At 32.5% G+C, this 26,999-nt stretch overlaps 1 protein-coding gene across 3 annotated transcripts in view; it reads left to right on the forward strand.

The window, feature by feature from the left end:
* The first annotated feature begins 6,325 nt into the window (after positions 1-6,325).
* Positions 6,326-26,999, forward strand: part of LOC126834910 (protein qui-1) — a 104,582-nt gene continuing 83,908 nt past the window's right edge. For all 3 annotated transcript variants that reach the window (XM_050567132.1, XM_050567134.1, XM_050567133.1), the window contains exon 1: positions 6,326-6,632. The gene's annotated coding sequence lies outside the window, so the exon portion shown is untranslated. The remainder of the gene's footprint in view (positions 6,633-26,999) is intronic.

Consider the following 26,999-nt stretch of genomic DNA (forward strand, 5'->3'; position numbering starts at 1 on the left):
CAGGTGTGCACGTCTCGTTTTTCTGTTAATCACTTCTAAGGTTGAGAAATACACTGTTTATCTATTACTGTACAGCTGAAAAAAAAATATTCTTAAAACAAGTTTTATAATACGAGTAGATTAATAATTTTTCTTTCTGCAAAGCTCAAAATTGGTTGCTTTTTTTATCAAATTTAATTTAATTAAAAATTAAATTATTATACGTTACCTTTTTTTACCGAACCGGAAACTACATATACTAAAGATTTATTTGTGTATATTGTTTTATTAGACTGCAAAAAATATAGCAATATATATATATGGATTATGTATGTGTTAGGATTTACAATAAAAGAACTTCACACCAAATCTGAGGCCACTATCTGTGGTCTGTATATTTGAGGCTATAGTATTTAAGGTCACAGGGAAACAGTTAATATTTTAATGTCATTAAGCACAGCATAGTGTATCGGTTACATTTAGTGTTGTATACTTACAAATATTTTTTACAACTGTGTCCATCCGTTCAATTTTTAATCGGCTTAATTTAATTGACCAATTCATTGGCTACGTAATCCCAAACGCGGCTCAGCAAAATATTTTATTCCAACCCATTAAGAGAATAGTTGTAACATCTGTTTACTCAATTTCGAAAATACATACACACATTAAGTAGTCGTGCTATGGTTGTGTACGCGTTTGATGGACATATAGTGTTCATCGCTCTCCTATAAAATGACAGAGTAGTTAATTACTTTATGTTTTTCACTCCACATTTTTCCCAGCCACCTAAATAAACATAATTTTATTTATTTATTTATTGTTTAATATTTACATTTATTTAAAAAAATTATCCGGTGAAACATTTATTTTTCAAATAAAAATCGCTGTATACATAAATTATCTAATCAAATTCGGTGTTAACTAGTTTTTTCTTCAGTTTATGTATCAAATAAATAAAAACAATTTGAGTCGTTAATGTTAATTTCAAATTAAAATTTTATTTTTAGATCATTATTTATTTATTTTTTGAATAAACGCCCGTAGGCTCAAGTACAGTACAATGTAAAATAAAATAACAGAGAATGAAACAACGAATTAATAAAATTAAAAGTGACAAATAGAAAGAAAAAATCGTATAAATTAGTACAATATAAAATATTAATACAACATAACATAAACATACCGTCCAAATATTACTAGTAACCATTCGAATTTAAATAGTTAAAAACAAAACATTAACAAAAATATAGTTACTTCCAATTATTTATTGTTTTTTTTATTTAATATACAATGCCGTGTCGTTAGTAAATTCTTATAACTTTCAAACCAATCAAAAGTTTAAAATAATATATTTCTCGCCCTTAAGTTACTGGTTTTATTAAAAGTTTTATATTAAAAAAATCATTAATGAAAGTATAATATTTCATTCATTTTACACCACACTTGTTTAAACAATTAATTATATTAATTATGTCTTAGTTATTTTGTACTTTTTTTAAAAGTTTTCTTAAACATATAATATAATTTGTAACTAATTTCAAAGCGAAATACATCTTTGTGATAATTAATAACCACAAATAATAATAAGAGAATATATTACAAGAAACATGAAAGCATTTCAAACACTGGTGTAAAATTAAAAACTATTTTTTTTTGCTACTGTTATATTGTATACACTATATTAACGGTTTTAATAAACTTAAGAAAAGTCGAGTGGCTTTGAAATTAATTAAATTTACCTTTGATGAAGCTTCTTTGAACATAAGTTAAAATATTTTTTTAAATGCCACCCCGAAAAATTTTTAATTTTTAAATATACTAAAAAGATATGAACGGGGAATATGGATTGTGAACCGTTTTTCAAATTAACTTAAAAACACAATGTCTAAGATAATTTTGAATTAATATGATTTTCTATATTCAATCGACAATATAGAGTTTTTTAATATTATATTGGAATTTATTTTGGAAATTTAAACCGACAACTATACCAGTTTATTTTTTAACCCATTCAGTATAATTTTATTATAATTAAGCTTTTTTATTAAATCACTCTGTATGTCGTTTGTTCTAATATTTAATGTTTATTAGTAAAATATAAGTACTTAGAATTGTTGTACAGTAGCATACCGGTAGAGACAGTTGAAAGGAGATCTAAATAATTTCCTGGGTGTAGCACAATTGCCTATGCAAAGCGCCGTTTGATTAACGATTGTTCGGTAAAATAATATTGTCTTTTCGACACAAACAACGTGACATAAACTGATATTATTGAAATTTGGTTTTTAAAAAATGTTATTTTTAATAAACCAATGCGTTAATAATATAATACGGGTTGACTTATATAGAATTTTGTTTTTATTTGCCAGCTTCATTCGAACGAACTCGGCTAATAAAAAAAAACCTTAAAGCATTCTGGCGTTTATAATTTATATATTATCATCTAGTAAAACTCACATCAGAGAGTAATGGTAACTGACTTCACGTAGTGGGGTTTTGTGATAATAAATGTTCAGTGTGTTATCTCGATGCATGCATATCCTACACCGCAAGTACAGCGGCTTAGTGTGAAAGGAAAATTTAATTCAGTAAATTTCAATATAAACTCCATTTTTGTGTTCCGCTCTGCTCGAAAAACAACTAAAGCCAAAACAGTTTCAACAATTTTCAAAAAAAAAAAATTAAACAAAATCACATTATTTTAAGTGAACACAGTGGTGTAAAAATTAATTCGCCTGGGTTATCAACAAATTGGTAAATCATGTTTTTGCAAGTATTTATTTTGGCATACACCGCTTTTATAGGTAGTCCAATAATAATGAGACATACTTGAGACAAATTACGAAATTACCAAAGGGAGCTTCGTATCCGTCACCGTTGTATTTTTAACTCAACATTTGGAGATATTAGACAGCGTTTTCATTTTTTTATTTACTAGCCATTACTTAAATACATATTAGTAGTTACACTGTGTATTATACTACCCCTAAAAAATCGTAAACCGCACCTCGTAAACGTATAATTATGGTAATTTGTAAGCAAATTACTTGAATGTGACACGCAAAGCAAATCTCGTTATATTATTAAGAAAATCGTTTTTTTCCCACCCGTACAACATTGTATTGTACTTCTCGAGAGTATATAAACCCCGATTTTCAATAATAACACAAACGGGGAAAAAAGATCTTATCACAATACTAAATACTTTTGGGCGTAAAAAAATCCTTTCAACTGTAAACGATGCCATGCAGCGATTTTATCAAAATAGCAATGCAAACCTTAAGTGTTTATTTCAATCCACTTCCCCTTTGAGTTTGGGATTACCGTATTTATTCATATTAACCAATAATAAAAATCTTATTTTATTTATATATACATTATTATGTTTGTACTTCGTTAGGCGTCCTTTTGGAGTATTAACAGCTCGTTTAAACAATTTATTTATAAGAAAACGTTTTCTTTTTTTTTTAATTGGGTTTGTTTTTAAATTATACGTCTCAGAAATATACCATGTCACGACGGGGTTTTTATTTAATTTTCCTCATTAAAATCGAAAATATCAATTTTATTTTTCTGTTGAATTAAACAGTATGTTTGTTCGGTAACACTCGTTTAACTCTAAACTTTTACATTCGTACTCTAAATATTATATACACATATAGTATGTACCTTGAACACGTCATGTACTAACTACATATGTATGTAGGTATAACGATGAATTCGGAATTCAAATATATTGATAAATAATAGACGTTACCGTTTAATGTTAAACTGACATGTATCGTCAATAAATAATCTGCTTATGTTATTTAAACTTTGCCCTTGGTACGAACACATTTTCATTGTTAGTGTAATGATATGCAAATAATAACATATTATACATACACGCGTGATTAGACCGAACAGAATGAATAGAGATAACAATAACGCGCTTGCTAAATTTTCAATTAATGTAAATGATAAATACAAAAAGATGCACAAAATTATTGCCAGTTTTATTATAAAAAATATACCGACACAAAATGTCAACCTTATTATTCTGCGAACAGCAACACAATAGTGTTAAAGTTATAGTTGCCCGTTATTTTCTTATTGTGATACAAGTTATTACAATTATACAATTATGTACAATTACTTTGTAGTTGTTAGGTATATTTATACTTTTTATTATAGTTGCTAATCATAAGAAGTTAAAACGCGCGCTTAAATGATAAAATGAACTTCCTAGCCTTGAAATTCATACAAATTACAATGTGGTGTTTACATGAAAACATTAGATCCACTAAAAGAAAAAACTAGGTACAAAATAATCTCCCAAAATGTATTGTTAAAGTTATATTTTTGGTGTTTCAGTATTGTGTTAATTGATAATTTTTAAGTTCCGAATAAATATTGTAAAAACATTTGTTTAAATGAGTTTTTTAATTACACTCAAAACCGGATGTTTGGAGAGAAAGGAGAAATAGAGCTTGACTGATGACAAATTAGATAGATGTTATAAAAGTGGAGACACGGATGTTTGTGCGGTGGTAAAACAGACGGCGACGGGTGGAAAATTTAAGAAAAAAGGGACTAGGATGGTCTACCCCACTCAAGTAGAATAATAAACGATGAAGAAACCTAGGAACGACCTTAGGAATTTTTCATTTCTTCTCCGCTTAATGTTTTGTAGTAGATATAAGATAGAAATATTGCACGTGATGTTTATATAATGCAATAAACTGTAAATTATAATTAAAAAAACAATGTAATTTGAATAATTTTTTTAAAAAGTTTCAACAAGAATTGATTACTTTTTACTACACATTTATCGCGATACATATTATAAACATTTTTGTTTATAAATCATGTTTTCTTAATTGAAAGTACATGATACAAGTGGTACTTGTATTTGTATTTTTTTAAATTGTTCATAGCAATATAACTTCGTGACAAATTTAAAATTCAAATATATTCCAAGCGCCTCGAATATAAGTATTATTTTTCGATTAAATTATAAAAATTTTGTTACAACAAATTTAATGGGTTTCGTTAAGTACAAAGCGGTATTTCGTTTTCCTAGTTTCGGGGTCGCATGACGGTAATTGATTTTTTTAATACTTCTAACCCTACCGGTCATGGGACAAACAGGGAGCTCTATAATAATAAGTACTAGCAATAACCGAATTTGCTCGTTTAATGCAAAACCCTTTTGATACCGACCATCACATGAGGCTCTAGTGGGTATTAATATGGACGGTATTAAGCGACATTACACTGCAATCGTTTTAATGATAAACGCAATTTGTTACCCATGATCTAAACTTATACTATTGTTCTTGTTGTCAGGAACAATCGAGGGAAACCCCACATCGATTTGCTGAAGAATTGCTGATATGTAGAAAGTTTATTGGTAAAAAATCGTACATTAAAGGTTCTTAGGCCAAAAAAAAGTAATATTTTGCCCTTTTTCTTAACTACCTATATGTAAGTATTCTTCAATCGTACAGATCTGCAAAACTTCCCCCTCAAACGCGCGATAATGTGTATCTAAAACACATAACAAAACTTTAAAACACATTTACTGCTCTATATCGGTAGTTAATAAAAACGAAGGGTATGATAGTGAAAACAGAGTTGGGCTACAAACAATAACGAATAGCAACTTAAATAAACTGAAGAACGTGTGGAATGAAATAAAAAACATTATATTTATTTTTATTCGTGTGAATCACAAAAAAAAAATGATGCGAATAAATTGCAAATAATATTACTTGAATGCAATTTTTTTTTTTTTACTCGAATGATGAACTCTGAACGAAAGTTATCGTTATCTTTTTTTTTCAGTTGCTATACTATTACATAAATTACTATACAGGTCCCGCTTATGACGTAGGTACGCATTTTTGTGGTGGAAACCGCCGACAACAACTTAGCCGGTGGGGAAAGATAGCAAGAGGGTGGAGGGGGGAGGTCAGGGGTTCGGCGAAAAAGGTCGTGAGTAAAAAGAACAAAAAGTCTTCGCGGCGTGTGTACGCAGAACAACTTAGCAGGTACATGGCAGAAACCTCAGGTGGTCCGCCGAGTGTGCTACCGTCACCTGTGGGGCGCGAACGATGGGGGTGGGGTAATGGGAAAAACCCTTACTCCCGAGGGGTAGGGAGGACGGACAAAGGCCATCGTGTGTGTAAGTGCAAAGGCGACGGGGTTGCTGGCTGGTTGTGTGTGCGCGCGCTTCGCTCTCTCTCTCTCCGGCCCGCACTGGTCAGCCCGTTTCCAGGGGGACGCGGTGTGTGTGCGTGGCAAAGGCGGTGGCGGCGGCGGCGAAAAGCCGGGAAAACGCGCTCACAGAGGCAAACTTCGCGTCATCAAGTGTTGCACCTCATTGCCCGTGTGCACTCGCCACTATTTACACGCTCAGCCCGCGTCGTCGTCGGGTCGCCGCCGATTGTATGCTTGTGCACTTTCCATCGAAAGCCCACCCGTTATGTAATATCATATAGGTAGCGCAAAGTGCCCGTTTTTCGCTATTGGAAAAAAAAAATCGCAATAAATAATATATATATATATATATATCAATAATATCGCGTAAGACTATATTACAAATAATAAAAAAAAACACGGTCGTTTAAGTTTGAAAGCTCGCCGAAACGTCTGGTCGTGGTCAACACGTGAGTACAAAATTCCATGATAATAATTATATATAGTACCTAGTTATGATGTATTGTTGTATTTAATATTATCTGTCGATGGCGTAGTGCACGTGTGCACGTATAAGTGCATTTTTTTGGGGGATGGGGAAAATCGAGCAATAGATTACACATTTACCGAGACTAACCTGGCTACGTGTTGGCATTGTGAATTTTCAAACGTCTTTCGTGTAAAATAAAAAAAAATGCACTTCTACCTACACTATGTCTTACACTTATAACCGTGCGTTATGCCCTTCGATTAACTATAAAAAAAAATTGAGTAAAACAATTATATTATGTACCACAGTGTTCCTTTAGAAGACCTACATAATTTAATATTCATCAGCTAAACATTTTTAAAAAAAAAACGTAATTGTCCATAGTAATTAATTAAAAATTATCAATTTCAAATTATAAAAAGAAAAATGAAATACACTCCATGCTGGTTACTTTAAAGTAATTTTTTTTCTTATACTCTACAATTGTCCAGGAGATACTGGGATAATAAAATATAATAACCTATTTTCTTCAGGAAATCATAGGAAAGCCAATAGCGAAAGACTCGTCAAGTCAGCAAAGTAGGTTTTTACCTTTGTGTGAACACACCAACGGTCTCGCTTTGTATATACATATCTAATTAAATTACAAACTAGTTGCTTTGAGTTTATGGACAATGTTATTGAAGTATATTTAGTTTAAGTATTATTAATTTAACGAGCACTTGGATTATTGCAAAGTTTGAATCATAGCCTAATATTTACTGTGTTGTGAAACTAAATTGAAGAGTTAAAATTTGTTTTCGAAATATTATATTTGTCTTTTAATATCTTTGGTAGCTTGGCTATTGACTTTATTATTTAATTTCCGGTAACCATGATTTAGCATTTTATCGTTGTTTCGAGAACTATTGAAAAAAAACAATATAAGTTTATTATAACATAAAATATTATTTATAATCTATAGTAATAATAAAAAAACAATAAATGCTACAAAAGATCAGAGCATGCTTGGATCAAAATACAATTTATGTAATCATTTATTGTATATAATATATAAAGACAAATAAGGCTTAAGTTTTTTCAATTTTTTAGTCTTTAACAATTTTCTTTTCTAAAAATGGTTCTAGAATTTTAATGTGATTATTAACTATAAAAACTATAGTTAAAAGCACATGAGATAATAGGCTTGTACTTGACAATAGTTTATTAGTTTAAAAAAACATTAGTGAGTAGTCTGTAGTGTGTGAACAAAACAATGTTCAACTACAATAAATACTAATAAATATTAATTTATTAGTTTTTTACTGCGGTATTCAATAGTAAGTATTGGATAAAAAACAATATTACCTATACAGAGCTTATTTATTTTTTAATATAAATATCTGGTTTTTTTTTTCACCATCTATTACTTCCACTCGTTGTGCACGTACAATACAATGCAATACAAATATGAAATGTTCTCCGAACCGGAATAATAATATAAAATATCATACAAAACGTGCAATATATGCATAAATACTAATCGTGGGCTGTTATTTGAAAAGCATAATCCTTTTTATGAATGGCGCCAATATCGATTTATTTTGATCACTGTTTTTTTAGTTATTTTTAATTAAATTTATATTAATAGACTTAGTTTGCATGTATTGAATAGGTTCAATTCAAAATGTGTATTTACATGGGTATCGAGACACATGCCAGTGTATGACGGGCATTTTCTGAGAAAAATAAATTATTTTAATTTTCAATGAAGTTTGCGGATATCCGCACGTCGCGCCGCGTTCTCCTCAAACGACCACATTTTCGTTGATTTCGGGGCCGTGACTATTGCAATATACACTTATACTTATTAATTAAGAGAACGTGTGTTTCGTTAATAAGAACCGCGCCTTTAAGCCTCAAATATATATAACACCGACAAGCGGTAATAACGATAATTAAACTCCCCTGGCCGTTTGTCAACCGAGTCGCGCACCCGCACTGTTGATGTCATTTGATATAATTTGATTCGCTCGCCATAAAATCTTCGAGAAGAAAGAAAACGTCCAAATTTGAACGTGATCGGTTAATATTTGCAATTGACTCGATGATATATATTTGTTTGTCTTTTGACTACATCTTTTTCAATTTTAAAGCTACAACAGTTGGAGTGGACCCGTCGAATAGACGACGAACAACGCCGGTTCGATCCGGTCGTTTCTATGGGCTGATTATGCCACGGAAACGGGATAAGAACAGCAGCGGAGCTGTCTAGAGTCTGGTCGCCCCGTGTAAAACTTTCGCAGAACGTTTTTCTCCTTTTGCTCGGTCGGTTCTCACGCGACGTTTACCGGACGAGGAGTAGCCAAGTCAAACCAAACGAACAGAGTATTTGCGGCGGTGAGGGTAGCACGTCCGTCATGTTCGTGCAAAAGTTGTGTACATATTATATCCGAATGATCCGCGCTTTGGCGAAAGTTTGCCATTGTTCGTGCGAGCGGCGGATATCCCCAAAAACTTAGCGCGCCCGACATTCTCAGAAACTATATGATCGCTAATGGTTCCCAACTATGACGCGAGATGAAATATTTATAATATATTATCGTTACTGCCGACGGCTTGGTGTGTATTGTATCGAAACGGGACGGTATAGCCGTTGAGGACCATCCCCCTCCTTTACAACGTTGAACGCCACCGAGGAGTCGATAAGACAGTGTGAAATTTTCAGACAAAAATCCAAATCAGACGAGCCGATACGGCCGAAAACAAAGGAAATTTAAAAAAAAAAACACTGATTCACACTGAGTCGCAAAGATATCAGTGTAGCCGCATGAACTAGTATAACAATTATTGTCAGTTGAGTAATTTTCGGATATATCCACGTCACATATTTTATGCCGACGTTTTGGACTCTTTGCAGAGTCCATCTTCAGGGCAATAGTGGTCTCGACTGTTCAAATGCCGTGACCATACTGTGATAAAACATGTGACGTGGATATATCCGAAAATTACTCAACTGATATATCAATCCACGAAAGTTTTAACACATTCACAACAATTATTGTTCTGATATTTTACAATATTATTGTACAAACTCCTTATCAACCGTACGGTTTAAATGATAACCGAGTATATTATCCAAAGACCTGCCTTATACTACTAGGATTATATCTGTTCATATCTGTTTTCAACAGCAGTCAATATTATTTAATGGTAAATTGCTGTGCTACTGATGTGAAAACCGAACCAATATTAATATTAAATTCAAATCTTTACAAAGTCATAGCAAACGAACAGATTGATGAAAATTAAAAAAATTTCAAACGCTAACATTTAAAAAAAAAATTTTTTCTACATATTTAAGGAATTAAAAACATATTATGTTCCTATTTTAAAAGAACAGGATACGTGATATCATCGTGGCGTTGCACGTGCGGACATATAATGAGTTTAATTTTTATAAATAAATAGGATTTGATAAATGTGGTCGGAAAGGAACGCACGCAAGCCGTTAATGCGGTTTTGTCTGGAATACCGTTTCATCTTGTTATTCGTCGACCGACTGAGTTGGTAATCACACGCATGTGATGTTAAAAAGTGCAAAAAAAAATACATTTTTAAAAGTATTTACAACACAATTTCTAAACAATTTCTAAAAAAGAAATCTAAATTACTAACATTGTTGTACAGAGGCTTATTTCGGACTTTGTATACTGATCAAAACACAAATATCTTATTTTTGTGAAGGCATGGGCGTGTGTGTGTGTATGGTATTAGACAGACAGTACGAGCAAATAAAAAAACAAATGTCGAAGAAATAGCCCGAGGCCTAAGACTCATTTTTCCTTAGAGTTGGCAATCTTGATGTTTATAATGATATTTATTGCGATTAGACGCGATTCATTGATAAATGAGGGTAAGTATTCCCAATAGTTCGCTAGATGTGCGCAGGAAAAAGGGATAAATTGTTCAGCATAGAAAGTTCGAAAATGAGAAAATAATTGTATTCTTGACTTTTTAGTCATACATAGTTAATTTTAGTACACGTCGTACGTCCGTTTATGTTTTAACTCCAATTAAATTAAAAAAAAAACAAATTAAGGTAAACTAAAAACGCGCAATGACAATTTTCTTTTATCATTGATGCGAAATATAAATGTTACAACACAATCGAGAGTCTTATTCGCATTTTTTGGGCGTAATATCTTTTCCACAAGATTTGGATTGGGAGTGGGAATGGGGATGTTACATTTATGTGATAGGATATAGGAGATAGGGGTAAGAGATAGGAGATTAGAGATTAGAGATGAGGGATGGGGTTAGGGTTGGGAATGGGAATGGGGGTGGAGGGCATATATGTTGTATTCACAACGTTCAAAATAGAAATGAATAATAAATTCAATAATTTAAGGGGCCAAATTCTCTATGAATTATTTTAGGCCAGATATTATGAAATCACTAAAATAATAGCCAGAAACTTGATATGTTTACTAGCCACCTAAGATACATAAAAATGTATCCCGTGGTGTTGTGGACTCGTACGCATCTGTTAAAATATAATATGTAATACCTATGTGAAAACTTTTAATAGAGCCTTTTATAATAGCAGATCAAATATGGAAAACAATTTTTTAATTGTAAACTAAACTTTATTTCAGTAACCATGGCTGCAAGACCGAATTCCATTCAGTCAATATTAGCTATACTTGCGTGTAAATTTATATGTACATATTTTATTAAATAAAATACACTTTCGACGACCTTTTCAATTAAAACGTACATAGTTTACATAGTAACGGTATTTTTTTAATTTTGATTGTTAAAGTTTTAACAAGAACACTTGCAGCAAATAGTTTTTAATAGTCGTCGGGTGTTCGAGGAAAACGCCCCTTCGCTTTGTACAATAATTATCGTTGCCTTCGTTTGGGGTACTCGTCAGGGAAGTTTTTTTTAAATTTTTCATATCGTTTGGTAGAAGGCGGCAACGTTTTCACGTCGTATCTCGGTAATGGCTTTATGACCAGTGCAGAAACATATCGGATGACGACTGAGACGGAGACGGTGGCACGTTCGACTCGACTCTTTTGGACCAAAATGCGATTCTTATCGCCGAGAAACCAATAAGTTGTTTGCCAGCCTTAACGAACCCAACGAATTTAATTGAACAATCGATGCGCTCGTTTTTACCAGCCCCTGAACGGTGGTGACAATACTAACCGACGGCTAGCGGTTCAACGTGGCGTTTGTGTTTGAATTCTAAATTCCGAATTATTATTTTATGTATATATTTTTTTTATTCCCGGCAACAGCAATCGCCGCGTGAAAAGTCGACACAACGTTCAATGTCGGACGGATACGCTAACGAGTTTACCTAAGTACGAGCCGCTAACGTCAGCGGGGCGTGCATTATATTATCAGAGAGCGGAGAGAGAGAAGGAGAAATAATTACGGTACTAATGAACTTGTATTCAAAAATTACATTGTTTGCAAACGCGTACAGTACACGGTAGAACACAAAGATTGGAGTAAAAGCGTAGTCGGCAAATTTAAAGTTCAGCGCGCCCAAACGAGGCTCATTATATTATTGTACACAACATAATACAGTACGCCGGGCTATACTGTGATGACAGTTCAAATATGAATAACACAGTGAACACAATACACAACTACATAGCTCAAACACAACTCAACGTCGACTTAACGACAGAATCGACCGAAACGGGTCGTTTTTTATTATTTTCTTATGAAAGTATAAATCCACTTGTTGATTGTAAAATACATTTTTAAGCGATACGACTCATGTCAGGAACACCTACGTGTGCCGCCGGTGTTTGGATTACAACTCTAATCAGGTAAATGATATATTAGTGTTTTTTTTTTTTAAATAAATATTTGTTAATAGATTATACGTTCAATATGGGCTGGGTTAGATTGAGTTACACTAGTACACAAATACAGGCGCAGTTAGTTGATTGGGCAACCGCGTTTTGCTGACCCTGTTATTATAACTTATATGTCAGGTGGTAATATACTTTTGAAGTAAAACACCGTTTGACCGCGCTTTTAACTGTTTAAGCCGAACGAATAGCATTCGCCATTGTACATTATAAAAAGCTTATTTATTTCAAAGTTTCGTGTAAATAATAGACAAAACAAAACAATGTGCCAGTTAACTTCAGCTCCATTCATTAGAAACGTCCAGGAAACCTTTCGAATAAATATGAATTACATATCTTTATGTTATGTGTTTCACATTAATCATAATATTTTATATATTATTAAATTATGAGTTAATAACAAATTTAAACTTTAAAAAGGCTCAATTGTTTTATAAAAAGGGTATGCTCGAATATTGCTTTTACCAAAACGGGTACATATTATACATTAAGGATTAAACCAATGGAATTTAACAAAAAACTAATATCGATAAAATAATAAATACATTTATTATAGTATAGGAATTATTTTTAACAGGATCCATTGGGGTAATTTTAAACGACCGACGCAAATGTAAATGCAAATTTTTTTTATAGAAAGAACAAACAGTGTTAATTATGTGGTATATTAACATCCTAAAGTTAATAGTATAGAGTTGAAATTGAAAAATGTTGATTACTTTATTAAAAAAAAAATATCAGTTTACATTTGCAGTTTGTTCTCGAATTTAAAGCTATTGAATATATTAACAACAAGTTTGTTCTTCCTAGACTTTAATGCTAAAACAAAATAACAAAAAATAAAAAAGCAATGTGAAAAATATGTATAACGTACACGATCCGAGTGTGTATTTCTGAAAAGAAAAAAAAACTGTATGAGTTGTGTTCTGACAGTATTGGCATTCCGACGGGGCTTTTAGGCAGAACGCCATGCCATTACCAATATATTAGGTTATAACGTTCATGTAATAAATATAATGGCTATCACTAGTTGTGTGAATCGATCGCAGATAAAAAACACACGAGCTTTTTTTATTTTTAAAGACCTCAAAAGAAGACCGTACCGCCGTATAGATAATATGATCAAAATCAAACCGCCTCGGCAGCAGGGATAATGATATTTTCTTTATTATATTTTCGAGGTTTTTTATTTTTATAAAAAAAAAGATATATGACTCCGATGGATAAAAGGTAAAACCCACGGGCTGAAAATTGAACCCCAAAGCGGTTCTATTATGTCCCGGATTATCATTCTTTATTTCAAGTATTGCCCAACGGGTTATAACTCCCGGACCACTATCTCGCTGTCCCCTTTTTTATGCTAAGTCATTTGTACGTTTTTGCCTCGCTGGGCAATGGATGTGAATATAATATACGAATTAACTAATCTGTATTATAATTTACTTACACACAACAGTATTGTGTTTTTTAATTGTCTTGCTTAATCCAACGCAATACTATGGTTCGAGTACTATTCAAAGAAAAAAACATTACCATATAAATAATATTATACTTCCATAAGTCCAAATGATTTCAAAATGTAAGTTACTTACTATTGTTTTGGACGTTAATTAAGCAATTTATTCGTTTAATGACGTATTAACAATAATTATACAGTTTTGTTTTCAAATAAAAATTGTTTAAAACCGAATAATTTAATCGTGGTTAATATTTAACAAAATTGTACAATATTCTTAAGAAACTACTGTAACTTAAACAATTATATATTTAATTAAATAACTTTATTTCTAGAAATCGACAATTTTATTTTTAAATAAGCGACGAGAAGTGTTAAATAAAAATAATGTAGTGAGCAGTTTCTGTTGACTTGTTTTGTTTTGCCTTCAGTGTGTATTATATACACTGTATATAAACAAATTAAAGTCGTCTCCTTTGTGTGTAGCTTTGGGAGATAGTTATCAAAATTGTCTTTACTTTAGAAGAATCGGCTTTTTGGCAGTTATTTCTATTATATTCGCGCCATTTTCTTTTTATTGTGTTTGCGGTTGGTTATTGAATAACTAAGTTGTGGTTTTTCTTCGACAAGTATTCGTTATTCAGCTACAGCTTTCGTCATCGTTTCGGTGTACTCGAAGCAATAAAAAAAGTCAAACATTCAACTCTAACTAAAACAAAATAAACTAAATTTCTTACAAAACAAAATGTTATCATATTTTAGTACCTATATAAACTAACAGACAGTACAAAAAGTATCAAAACTGTTTCAAGGTCGAAAACGGTAAATGCATACACGCACGATAATTTGTTTTAAAAACAAAAATCAATTCAAAAACGTGGTTTGTATTAAAAATGTTTGATACATATTTCATTTTAATTGTTCATGTTTTTAAAAAAATTAAATGTTAGTGGACTGTGATTTTTTTCTTATTCTCACACAGCCTTATTCAGGCACTATTCCTATCGAGTATTATTAATCACTTTACTCAATAGTTTTACTGTTATTCTCAAAACAATAAAACAATTTTAACAAGGTAAATGAAAATACAATTTTGTTGTGTTTTAGATAAGCCAAAAGTGTCTATGTTTTGTTATGAAATGGTGTGTTACATTAACATTAACTTTACACATTTCGTTACGAATGAAAACGACTAAATCATAGTGCACTGCCAAGTACCTGAGTTGACATAGACACACAACTTACTGCCCAGTATATTAATGTGTATAAGATAAATAGTAGTTATAAGTAGAATAATAATATATAGCATTCCATCGATATTAAAAATTGACAGTTATATAATTAAAAAACATATATATATATATAGGTATATATAACTATATAGCTGACTATAAAACTGACATGCCGTACAATATTAATAAAAAAATATTTTTAGACGTCAGTTACAAGAACCATTGTAGTTTTACGATAAGATTGAATTTGAATAACAAAAATGTTTTCGATTGTCAAAAATGTTAATGTGCGAGTTTCAAATCAAACCGCTTGTTTTGTATAATGTTGTGTGCGATAGGGAAGTCGGTACTGATTTTGGTAAACAGATCATATTATTATTGCTACAAATTAATTTATCTCGGTGAATAAATCATCGAGGCTTCTCTCAAAACGACAGCACAAGCACGGGGAGTGTGGGAATGTATATATATATTGTAATAAATGTACACAGCAGAATCATCGGCAGTTTAATGCCACGACTTGGGCATTCAGGATGAAATTTTCGCACTAATTAATAACAGTCAACGCGCGCAGAGACATTGTCATCCTACCTAAAGTGTATATTTTATGGGTGTTTAATATAACTGCAATTATTATTATTATTATATCTATCTGGTGAGAGGACTACACGAAAAACGAGGCGAAAACTCGTGATTAATGACCGGATAATGAAAAGAAGGGGTGAAACGGTTTCATTATTCCGAGCAGAGGACCCACCCCGTGTTCGGGTCGGCCAAAATGAACAATGACCTGTTTCTTTACATAATAATATATTATAACGCGGGCTTCGTAGTAGGTACAACGGGAAATAATAATTTTCGACTCTAGTGATAAGCGTTTAAATCGAATACGTTCATAGATTAAATCAAAAGGCCAATATATCTATTTACTTTGCCATCCATATGCTTTTAACCGCACAACGGCTGTTAATCGAGAATCTGAGAACGAGGAAACCGGCTAATATACACTTAGAACAGCTGATCAATATAAACGGCAAACGTTTTGAATAAATTAACATTTTAAGACGTCCAATGTATATTTACATTTGTAGCGCAATCCTTTTCTAAAACAAAGCGAAGAGATTTCCTAAAGAACTTTTTGTTCGTTTTCAGCATTATAATTTACATTTGAACTCATAATTAAATACTGCTACTGTTAACGGATTTCCTATTTACTTTATACAATTTTCCTTACTTACTTTAAGAGTTGAGATTATCCCGTAAAACGTGCTCGAATTCGAAAAATATGTTTAATTCGGTAATGATTTTTTACACTTATAATGGTTTGGTCTTTACATCTGGCTGATGGTTAATACATGTATAATGTTTGCGCAGATATTTTCGAATTAATGTATTATGTATTGCACATGCTTTGTACGTCCCGAAAGCTCCCTACAGTGTTTAATATATAATCAGATGCAAGGCAGATAAATACGTGAAACGTTTACTAAAAATTTAAATACAAATTGTCAATTAATGAGAGCTACAACATTGTACTAAGCCTTGGCAATAATTAAACTCACACACAAGATAATCTGTAAATTAATAATTGAAGACTCTCGAATACCGCGAGGTTAAATAAAAAATTTTAAAAACCTGAAAACTTAAAACCGCTTTCCATCGAAGCCAAGTTTAATTTTTTTTTTTGAAGTTAAATAAAAAAAAAAAACTTTGCTGTCATGTATACATTGGCAAAGATTACAGGGAAATTCAGAAAAACCTTAAAAAAAAACGTAAAACTTAAAATTAGTGCTACATTTATTTTTATTTCAACAAATATCTCACTAAAAATAAAATGTAGGTATTTTGAAAAACGCAAATTTTAAATTTTAAGATTTTTAGTATCTCAAGCCACTTCTCCTGATCTCCACCAATGTATGTATATTATATGTTTAATAAAAATTGTTCTGCCAGAAAGTCTTAACTTATTTTGCGAAGTAAAAATTCTCCATTTCAAGGAAAAGAACAAAGACGGAATAATCAACTTCTTACGATTGAGGACTTCACGATGAAATCAAACTACACGAGTATCAGCTGAAGTGTTCAAATTGTAACGGAAAACTTACTTTTCTTTGAAGTTAAATATAATATAAATTAAATATTCACTATGGTGTAAAACGGGAATGACGGCGATTGATGAGCACTATAATGATAAAATATTTGAATGCTTATAATTTGAAGAGAAATAATCCTTGGATTAGTTCAGGGTCATTAAGGAGAGCAGAGACAGAGGAATGACAATTAAAAGATCTTCTGTTTCGGCAAAGTTCTAAAATTAAAAAAAACCGTTTTCGGTGATATTTAGTCGGTTTTTTTAAAAACTAATTTTAAAACGAAGCATAATAGCACATTCTTTTTTATTCAAATACAATAATATTATTCACAAGCGATAGTATCAAAATTGTAATAATACTGTTATACTTGTGAGAACCAATCAATTTCAACAAATCGTTTTTGATTTTCAAATCCATAATAATGACCCGTTTGTTATGGAAATGTATATAATATCGTGTCGTTAATTCAGTTAAATCTCTACGTACTTACCGGGAGAGAAAAAATATTTTGCGACAAAGTCAACGCTTGAAGAATAATAATATTTTTCGTTTACTTATCATTATGCGCATTGTGTAATGTACCTACGAAAATGTATTAAACAGCAAAACAAAAATGCGCTGTACATGTTTCAAAAAAAAAATCCTATTATTCAAAAGATTAGGAAGATTGTCAAAACGTTATTTATATTAATCCGTATCGATAAATAAAAAATACACCACCGTTGTTGTGTTGTCATACACTACTATACTTGCTTGTGTTTGTCACACCGCGACATCTCCAACGGTAAACCAAGACATTAGCAAATCACACAATCAACTAAATGTAATACCGTGGTACCGATACAGTACGTTGGTTTACCTAGTATGTCGCCAAGTAAAATATTAATAAATTGCAACTCCAGGAACATATTTTGTCCCCAAAACTATATCTACAGGATATCATATTTGATTCATTTGTTCATTTATTTAAATGTATACATTTTTTTTAAAATATTATTATTCGAAAGCTGCTTAGAAAAATGACCGCATCACATTAGATAATAGGTAGATGATAGACTATAGATTACCTCCAAGATTTTGAGTAAAGTATAGACTATAGAAATATTAGTAAATAAACTGAAAACGTTCGGATGTTGCCAAAAAGTTTTGCTGTTTTAACTATGGTAATCGGTTTAATTTTTACCGAAGGTTAATTTATTGTCTAAACATAATATAGTAATGAACAAAAAAAATGATATTTTATATAATTATTTATTATTCACAATACATAATATTATATTTATTATTTTGTTTAGAAAAAAATGTACTCGAATAATGTCCAACTCTGGTTTTTAACATATTGGGCGATTTGTTTTTTCAATGACCTAGTATTGTGTTTTGCGGATAAACCTCTCAATTCGTTTGGGTGTATTACTAGTTTTTTTATTACATTATTGAAACAGACTTAACCCCACAGCATCAACCGATAGAATCTCGAGTACTTTTGAGGTTTTTTTTGCACTCTCAACATATTGCGATCGGGCTATAGTAAAAGGTTGCATTTCCCCTCCTGACCGTCTCCGGTCTTCCACAGATGCAGCAGAGCACAGCATCCTTTATGTTTATATAAATGAGACTAAGAGTATAAGCTTCCCGGACGCGCGGGTTAAGCGAACAAAGATAACAAAGGCGGCATCAGTAAACGAGGTTTAAAAATTGCTTGTTTTTCACCATATAGGCCGTTTCTTTACACGGGTTTTTACGGGATTCTGACCGAGAGTCTGCTAACAAACAGCAACAATGCAACGTTTCCTCTGTTGATTGTTGTGTTTGATTTTAGCTATAGCAATCAACTGATCGTACTGGACGGTTTGTGGACAGAAAAGAAAGACTAAAGTAAATATCAAGTAAGAGAGAAGGTACGAACATAAAAATGTTCGTGGAATTTGTTTTTGGTTTCTGCGCAGTTGCGTTCTCTCGTGGCCCGGAGTACAATAGTATTTCATATTTTATCTGCGCCCATTATTCTGCTACACCTTTAAAAGTAATTATCCAAAACCGTTTATCGATCGGTCCAAAATTTGTAAGCAAACTATACAAAGAATTCCACGATACAGTAAATTTTATTTTGGAAATAATTGTGAAAAAAACACTGTGTCATTAATATTGTAAACACACCGCGTGTAACGGGAAAAAATACATTAGAGCGATTTTCCGTGTCCACTCGTATTAGAGCGCATAAAATTTAATTGATATATTTTCTACTTTAAAAGGGATTCGCTTTGGGCCGATGCGTTCGAGGAAAATCGGACATCGTCTCCAGTCGGCCGTGGCGCTAATGGATAGGGATAACTTGATAAAAATAAATATGGCTAATCCCGAATAAAAGTGTTTCAAAGAAAACGCAACAAGAGATACACGTGGGGTGCATTAAATTTCATCGGTTCGAAAACAAACGGCTATAATATAAACAGATTTTTGCTTTCTCACGCTATCCTAATATTATTCTACCACAGGCGAGCAAAGTTTTTCATCACCGTTACCAAGGACCGTTGAGTGCACGTGTTGATGGTTTGTATTAAAAAAAACGTCGGCAATCAGTATAGATAATGCCCCTATAATAATATAAGACACGAAATCGACCATGAAGAGCGAATTAAGGGAGGGGGGATGAGAAACGGTGAAGAGCTGGTAATTTTGGTAGTCCTATTTGTTTTCTCATTTTTTTCTTAAAGTAATCGAGCACAGCAATCGTTAAAAATCATACGAGGACTGTAGCTGGTGTCAAGCGATCAAGTTTAAGAAAAAAGTGGCCGACCCCTAGTAATTGTCCGGATAAAGGCGCAGGAGAAGAATAAGAACAAGAATCAGGCTTAACAAATTAAAAATCCTGTTTTCAAATTACTGCACCAATACTAATAACAGCGGGTTGAGGATACTCCGAGAAACTATTTTATTCATTTTTCAACGCCAAAAATATACTTTATTCAAATCCAATCATTACACGGTATAATCGGAGGCCAATGCGCCATGTAAGAAACCTTTTTCTTTTTAGACGAACAAATAAAAATCTGATCATTCTGCGAAACGCGTCTTCCTTTTTTCCGTAGGATATGTCTTTGCGAAACCCCTTAGGAAAAGCATGGAAATCATTAAGAAACCCCCGAAAATAGAATGGGGAATGTCAATGTATATTATGGAAGAATACGGAGAGGCAGTGAAAGAGACAATCATTAAAGAGACTGGTCGCCGACTTTCGAGGGATAATGAGAAGCAAAAAAAAAAAAGACCATACATTGTCCGAATAGTCTTTATTATTATTTGTACTCTTACTACATCTAACTAAGTATTCTGGTATTATTAAGCATTTCAATAAAAAAATAATTTACCGCCGTTTTTTTTATAAATGTCAGTCAGACCACAAAACTAACTCTGGGTATTGGGAAGAAAAAAAATAAGTAATTTATAGGTGTGGCCATATTTTGTGGATAGTCCATTTATCATAGTCGAACCCATAATTTCGACGGGTAGCATTTACACGTTGAAGCCAAATAAGAAGGCGATTTTTCATTTCAAACTCTGCTCAATGTATGACTAGGTAGACTTCCAAATAAAACCTATACATAGATACCTATAGATGTCTATAATATATCAATAAAGAATACTCGAATGACATTAACCAATATGACGTGTACCTTACTATGCCAGGCGTTTGTTTTCTTTTAATGCCAGATTATGCTATTGAACTTTTACCGGACATGATGTATGCATGAATCCAAATGAGAAATGCACGTTCATGCATTATAATATTATACCTAATAATTTATTACACATCAAATTATAAAGGAATTGTTCTTGAACACGTGTCGCACTCAAATGATAAACGTTAATTACTAAACCGCACGACATGTTATAAAGCATCCAACGTCGGTTCAATTTCCCTCGCACAAAGGTAATTGGCATCATTTGTGTGCAGAATCGTACAAATTACAGCACACTGCATGTGTTGGCTGGCGGAAAATTTGACACAGTGTTATTTGATACGCGCCCATTCCTCTCTATTCACAAGGCTCGCTGAATCTGCTCTGTTCAATACAATAGACCGTGTATCCGTCTTCTATGCATGCCTATAATATGGGCAATGTAAAATCCCGAGTTAGGCCGAGAACGGAGAAACTAATAATTGCTAATGGTCTAAACGCGTTCACTACACGCGGTATAATGGATTAAATATAATTTGTGTACCTAACACTATGACAAAATAATATGCAAAGTGTACATATAATGGGACCTCGTGTGACCTTAATGTTTAGTCGAAACCTTTGTACGACACATAATAACCGTTAGACACTATAATATAGTGCCTATATATTTTACATAATAGGGTTCAAAAACCAAGCGTTACGTCTTTGAGTATCAACTTTGCTGTCCGTAGCTGAATAGAGTTGGATGTACAGGGTGATTCGTTAAGAATGGGACACTAATTTGTCTTAAAGTAATAATATTGCAATCGTGTTGTTTTGTGTAAAATGAATTGTATTAATATTATCGTCGATATCAAACGATGACGCATATAAATCAAAACAAAACAGAAAACCGACATTTTCTCAGTTAAAACAAATGAAATGCATTTATTGGCACTCCAAGGAAATATCATGCGTTTCCCAAGGTCAACAATGGAACATCGCCTTAGGTAAACTGTTGAGACAACACTCGAGCCGTTAATTATACCCTTGGGGCGATTTGACGAAAATGTGGCATAATAGTGAAAAAAAATTGCGGTTGTGCATAGGTAATCAATGTTGGTCGTGGGTCGGATTTTATGGCGTTTATTCGATTTTTTTCCTACTAATTTTAGTCCTGAATATAACCAATATTCATACGCACAAACCGTAGTATTGACTGAGAGAACACCGATGGATGGATGAGGACACGACTAGAAAAACATTTCATTTTCGGTGTGAAAAATAAAATGTGTATTTCTCGATCCGAAGTTTCGGTGGAAAGTTTGGCTTTTGTATGCGCTCAGACAGATATGGGTATTTAAATTTGGTTGTGAACCGTGCACGTCTGTTATTGATTTTTGTCGCTTAAGCAAAATTCTAAACTTATCTTATAGCGGAGTTTAACCCTAGGTTTCGGTGTATTTCTTAGAATTTCAAGAAATTCTAGCGGTGGCCCGGACCACAGAGTAACGCCCGAGTTGCGCTGCTTGTTATTAATTGGTTACAAACGTCGCTTTTGCCGTTCCGAATAATGCTGTACCGACATTTATACAGCCATAGCAGAAAACACAGTCCTCAATGTTACCAGACGATTGTGGACAAATATTTAATAAGTAGTAGAAATCAATAATCGTTTGATTTTTGGGGGGAAATGTTGAGCTGCTCTGAATAATTATCGTTTTTGCCTCATTTTTTACACCCTCCACATCGATGAGACTATATCCCAAACACATCCCCCACATGTTTAACCCCAGTTGGCCCTCTATTGTATTTTTTTTCACGGTGTACTCTTAGGGATTTTCTCTAAGTACCTTATTTTTTCTCTACAACCATTCATGCTACATTGTCCCTCTCTCTCTCCGTACATACTCAGACCTCCTTAACAACCTATGTTCTCTACTATTGTAAAAGGAAATCATTTTTATACCGAGTTAATTATTGTTATTTCTCAATTTGCCATCGTCACACTATACACGTCTATCTTGAGGCTCACGGGCGAATAATCGTTAGCTGCAAATTGAGATGCCCAAATAGGGTAGACTAAAGCTTAAGAACTTTAAACGTTTTGGTTGAAATACATGTTGTTTTTTTGCAATTTCAAATTCAACAAACCCGTATGTAACGTTTGTCTGACTTCCGGCGGTCGACCATATAATAAATGTATACATATATGTGTTGTACATTACCCGAGACACGTTTGACATGTAGATAATTGTTGTGGGCGATTTTGCTAGTGCGTGCACGTATACCTACATCACAATGTTGATTACGGCTATGTGTTGTACCTATATAATAATACTATGATAAAGTGCGGAACGCGGAAACGCCACAAATCTCGGATACACCGTATGTTTAATCGCAGCTAAAAGCGTCCGACCTACGGTAAATGTTGTATATTACGACTTACGGACATGCCGGGGAGGAATAATGCGTGTATATAGTTTTTACATATCAAAAACCGTAGGTACAGGGCCCACAGCTATAATATACAGGAAGCTAGGCAGGGGCGGGTTTTCCTAAATCATGTATACAATATATATATAAATAATGAGTAGTGTAGCGGTGGGTACGCGTGTTTGGCGAAATTATTATGTGAAAACGGGATATTTCACCGTCCACGGCGAAGGTTTTACCCTAATAAATTATTACACGCCGTCATATATACTTAAACCGCAGCGCGGCATTGGTGAATTTATTTATATTTTGCTTTTTTTTTTTGGTTTGTTTGTGTATTACGTAACAGTGTCTACAACGTTATTATAACATCTAAGATGCTTTCGTAACAAACACGGAATTATCATACGGAAAATTCGATTGTTCTGGCGGACAAGCAAGATATAATAATATATATTGTACATAATATTATATAGAAGTAAATTATTATGAAGTAAGCGAAAAGACGAGTTACAGTGTGACCAGAACGACGAAATCGCGTTTCTCTTGTACATATTTTTAAGTTGTCCCACTACTACTACACGGTGTGATACAAACACTTATGACTTGTCGGTTTCAGTGGTCACACTGTCGGTCGCCTTCTTGATTACTTCGTTGCCGAGTACATAAGGCATCATATTAAATGATGTTACAGCTTTATATATTTTCACTCTCTGGTCTGATGCACTTTTTGCTATTTTTTGCTCGACCCGTACTGCCCAACGCTTAATGGTTTTTACAATTGAACGTTTTATATATTTTAACACAGAGTAGGTAGGTGCCATCGTTTAGATTTCATCACGTGAGAACGTAACGCGAGGGCGAATTGAAAATACTAATAAAATAAAAACAACGACGTTGATGGAACAATAAAACGGTCGTGTAACGTGAAATAACATTAAATCGAATAAAGTCTTGCAAACTTTCAAATCTAATATTCGAATTAAATGTATTCCGATACTTACTCCAACAAGCTTTAATCAAATGCGGATTCACTTATTTGTCATAGTAACTTTGCTAAACATCTGTTAACAAAGAATAAGAGCCCTTGCGAGAAGAATGGGGAGGGAATAATTTTATAAATTGAAAAAAACGGTTGTAAATATTAAATTGCGATTGTAAGTATAATATTGTAGCTTAAGGCTATATTTAATCTAAGTTAATATTTTTCGGGTTAGTGTGAAAGCTTTGAATTCGTTCGACTTTGAATGCGACTTTTACACCTGTCCATAATTTGTGTGTGTATTTTAATGATCAACAAACACATGTCAGAAACGTTAAAGCCTAATGTAAACAAATTGTATACAGACAGAACCACGCCCATTTTATACCGACTGAGTCTACTTTGCAACAAAGTAAAAAGTGTTTCGTGTAATAATAATAATAATAATAATACCGTTTGAAAACTCATGACGGTTATATTCTTCGCAGTCACGCGAAACGGCCATAATCTCAATCTTAATGTAATCCGTAAATTCATTACTCAAAACAAGTACAAACTTTGACAGCAGTATTAATACAATTGCCGCTTTTGCGTCAATCATATTATTTAATTAATGCGCGTTATACCGTGGAATTTGTATTTTGGTTGAATTATAATATAACAACATGCTGATCAGAATATTAATGCTTGTCGCGATCCGCTTTAGGCAGGCCTTTGTTTTAGCTTTTAGTGGCTTTTATTTTATAGACAACCGACGCCCATTCAATTTATTTTATGGCCTTTAAAAACATATAATATGCTGAGCTTGAACTGAATCGCACAAAACAACACCTATTGAGTTTTGAACGCTATTGAACGCTTAAACTTGAAATTTTTAATCGAAATAATGTCAGGTTAGGTTTATTGGGAAGTAAATATTTTAAAATTGAAAATTATTTCATTAGTGTTACGATTTTAATGGAACAGATTAATTTATTAATAAATCTCTCTAACTTGTAAATAAATGTGTTTTCCCAGGGGCAAGAGGGGTAATTTTAAACATTCGGAGCGAAGGTAATTGGGATTTTTTTCCAATAAAATAATTGGATGCTTTTAATTATAATATTATGCTGATATAACACAAACATTGTTGGTTTTTCTATAACCCCACTTGACCCTAAAAACCTTTTGTTTTTTTAATGCGAAACTGAAGTCAAGTAACCACAATCAAGCATGACAAGCAAAATAATGATCGATCTCTCCTCACTATGCATAATATGGAGTTTAAATAATTATTTTTTCAATATTTTCTGGTTTCACGGTATTAATCAATTTAACGATAATGGTGTTATTTATTTACCATGGCCGTCGCTGGAGTTGTTTGTTTAGTTTAATCTTTCTTAAACTAATTCAGTTTGGACGCTTTTGTAAGATTATGGTAACGCTCTTCGTTGTCCATGCTGAGATCTTCCTGTAATGTCAACAAAAACCAATCGAATAATATCAACTCGGTAATGAAAAACTTCCGTTTAATTTAACTCCACTATAAATACCGATGAACTTCGAAACTGCCGTTAATGTACAGATGGTTTAAGTAAAAATCGCGTCACTTTTATACAATATTAAATGTATATATATATACATTATAAAACCAGCTATGTAAAACAGAAATCAATGTTTAAAAGTACACCGATGTTATGCTTTGACTTTTCTTTTATTGACGCTTCTTAATTAATTTAACTATTATTTATTATAATTATTACAATGCACAGATGTTAAAACACGAACCTGAAACAATACTTAGAATAATCGCCGTTTTCAAAATAAACACTGACAACTTTAATACAATGTTGTGTTTTTGTCACTAACAACAGATGCTGTACTCTTACGGTAGGTGTATGTAAACGCTATTAAGGAAGTTTTCAAGCAATGCCTAAAGGGCAATAACATTTCAGACACTTTTGGCTATGGAAGTTTTCATCCTACCAAAGAGCTTATATATAGTTTTTAATGTTTCTACTATTCGTCGGTAATTAATTGTTGTACAAGAAATTCCTTTTGTTATAGAACGGATAATAACCGTTAAATCCGTTCTATCTCAACGTTATAAAAGGGCGTTTTACAAAGAAAATACAATTACGCTGTGATCTCGAAAAATGTCCAGTGCGAAAATAGAATCTTGTAAATCAAGTGGGCCGTTTTAACTTAATATGATATTACCCTTTTTTTTAATAATTTCCAGAATCGTTTGATCTGTTACTAGCTCAAGTCGATAATTGACATACATACATAAAATATTCCGCAACATATTGTTAGGTTCTTTACAAAGAGTAAAACTAAATGAATATGAGCATGTAACAGAGATAAAAAAAAACTTACAACTTTAAATGTTTATATAATGTATTTCACATTTTAAGTCGATGTTTTTGTACATCGACCCTCTTTTTCACAATTATGTATTTATGTTCTTTTACTTATATTTATATGAAAAGCAAAAAGTCTTTTATAAAGTTAGCGTGATTAATATTTACTAAAGTCTTTACAAAATACGTTGTTTTTAAAGTGCTTTTTAATATAATTTATTTAATTGCGTTAAAAGCTTTGGTTTGCTAAGAAAAAATAAAAAGCATC

This window comes from Adelges cooleyi, unplaced genomic scaffold (assembly GCF_023614345.1).
Source record: "Adelges cooleyi isolate 19-005CV unplaced genomic scaffold, UGA_ACOO_1.1 ACOO_flye_CR_arks_rails_tigmint_CR_PRNA_21, whole genome shotgun sequence".
NCBI classification, from domain to species: domain Eukaryota; kingdom Metazoa; phylum Arthropoda; class Insecta; order Hemiptera; family Adelgidae; genus Adelges; species Adelges cooleyi.